The 2,500-nt window shown below is 58.6% G+C and overlaps 1 pseudogene; it reads right to left on the bottom strand.

Annotated features, from left to right (window-relative positions):
* The window catches only part of LOC126433694 (large subunit ribosomal RNA), a 7,749-nt pseudogene that overhangs the window by 3,994 nt on the left and 1,255 nt on the right, over positions 1-2,500 (bottom strand).

Below are 2,500 nucleotides of genomic sequence, written 5' to 3'. Positions count from 1 at the left end.
CAAGAGCAGACAGCAACATAGCCTGGATTGTTTCACGGCTAGTGGTGGGACCCAGAGCCACGAGATCATCAAGCGAGCGGAATCGGCGGTCTGATTGGGGGAGTTCTGCTACAAATGACCAGATGGCTAGGTCAACATCTTCCCCACAAGGTGGAGACTGTGGCAAAGAATGACTGACTGCAGGCTCGCTAGGAGGACCCCGAAGGCCGCGATCCATGCCAGCAAGCTCGGTGACAAACTTCGCCACCATGTCTTTGTAGGACTGCGCTCTACGCTGACATTTAATTGATTCCAGCGTACGCTCGGGGAAGGCCTTTGCAAGCTCCTGGTTTAAAAATCTGCAACCCTGGGTGGCAAGAGTCGCTTCTGCATGGGCCAGACGCAGGAGCTCTTCCTGGGACCACCTGGCCTTCTTCCTCTCGGTCTTGATCTCAGCATTAACGGCACTCGGATGGGCGCGACGCCGATGGACACCAAGTCCGGTCTTGGTGGAGAAGGACCGCATACAATCAGGGCAGATGGCGGGGAGCAGCGCTCGACCCGCACCGGTTGGCTGGTTGGCTGGCTCATCAGCTGGCACAGGCGCTCCAGCGGGAGGCCTGGTACCACGTTCGCTTCTATTAGTTGCACCAGCTGTAACAAAGGCAGGGGGGGAGGTAACCCCCAAGCCCGAAAAGCACCCTGCTCTGTCGGTCGGGATACTGGAAAGGTACACCTACGCGAAACCTTTCACAGCACCCTCACGACTCCCGCCACTTGAAGGCCAGAGCTAGGATTTCCCACCGAGAGGCTAATTGAACCATCATCCACCCGACATCACAGGGATGCTGAGGGGTGAATCGAGAGGGTCCATATATTACGCATCAGGTGGGCTTTGGGAGTCATAGTTACTCCCGCCGTTTACCCGCGCTTGCTTGAATTTCTTCACGTTGACATTCAGAGCACTGGGCAGAAATCACATTGCGTCAACACCCGCTAGGGCCATCGCAATGCTTTGTTTTAATTAGACAGTCGGATTCCCCCAGTCCGTGCCAGTTCTGAGTTGATCGTTGAATGGCGGCCGAAGAGAATCCGCGCACCCGCGCGCCCCCGGAGGAGCACGCTAAGGCGGACGCGGCCTCGCAGCAAGGAAGATCCGTGGGAGGCCAAGGCACGGGACCGAGCTCGGATCCTGCACGCAGGTTGAAGCACCGGGGCGCGAACGCCGCGCAGGCGCGCGCATCCTGCACCGCCGGCCAGCACGAGGCCAACCGACGGCGAGAGCAGACCACGCCCGCGCTAAACGCCCGCACTTACCGGCACCCCTACGGCACTCACCTCGCCCAGGCCCGGCACGTTAGCGCTGACCCACTTCCCGACCAAGCCCGACACGCCCCGATCCTCAGAGCCAATCCTTATCCCGAAGTTACGGATCCAATTTGCCGACTTCCCTTACCTACATTATTCTATCGACTAGAGGCTCTTCACCTTGGAGACCTGCTGCGGATATGGGTACGAACCGGCGCGACACCTCCACGTGGCCCTCTCCCGGATTTTCAAGGTCCGAGGGGAAGATCGGGACACCGCCGCAACTGCGGTGCTCTTCGCGTTCCAAACCCTATCTCCCTGCTAGAGGATTCCAGGGAACTCGAACGCTCATGCAGAAAAGAAAACTCTTCCCCGATCTCCCGACGGCGTCTCCGGGTCCTTTTGGGTTACCCCGACGAGCATCTCTAAAAGAGGGGCCCGACTTGTATCGGTTCCGCTGCCGGGTTCCGGAATAGGAACCGGATTCCCTTTCGCCCAACGGGGGCCAGCACAAAGTGCATCATGCTATGACGGCCCCCATCAACATCGGATTTCTCCTAGGGCTTAGGATCGACTGACTCGTGTGCAACGGCTGTTCACACGAAACCCTTCTCCGCGTCAGCCCTCCAGGGCCTCGCTGGAGTATTTGCTACTACCACCAAGATCTGCACCGACGGCGGCTCCAGGCAGGCTCACGCCCAGACCCTTCTGCGCCCACCGCCGCGACCCTCCTACTCGTCAGGGCTTCGCGGCCGGCCGCAAGGACCGGCCATGACTGCCAGACTGACGGCCGAGTATAGGCACGACGCTTCAGCGCCATCCATTTTCAGGGCTAGTTGCTTCGGCAGGTGAGTTGTTACACACTCCTTAGCGGATTCCGACTTCCATGGCCACCGTCCTGCTGTCTTAAGCAACCAACGCCTTTCATGGTTTCCCATGAGCGTCGATTCGGGCGCCTTAACTCGGCGTTTGGTTCATCCCACAGCGCCAGTTCTGCTTACCAAAAGTGGCCCACTTGGCACTCCGATCCGAGTCGTTTGCTCGCGGCTTCAGCATATCAAGCAAGCCGGAGATCTCACCCATTTAAAGTTTGAGAATAGGTTGAGGTCGTTTCGGCCCCAAGGCCTCTAATCATTCGCTTTACCGGATGAGACTCGTACGAGCACCAGCTATCCTGAGGGAAACTTCGGAGGGAACCAGCTACTAGATGGTT

The sequence above is a fragment of the Schistocerca serialis genome, unplaced genomic scaffold (genome assembly GCF_023864345.2).
Source record: "Schistocerca serialis cubense isolate TAMUIC-IGC-003099 unplaced genomic scaffold, iqSchSeri2.2 HiC_scaffold_1172, whole genome shotgun sequence".
NCBI classification, from domain to species: domain Eukaryota; kingdom Metazoa; phylum Arthropoda; class Insecta; order Orthoptera; family Acrididae; genus Schistocerca; species Schistocerca serialis.
The sequence above is the reverse complement of the archived record's forward strand: the minus strand, read 5'-3'. Positions and strand labels throughout refer to the sequence as shown.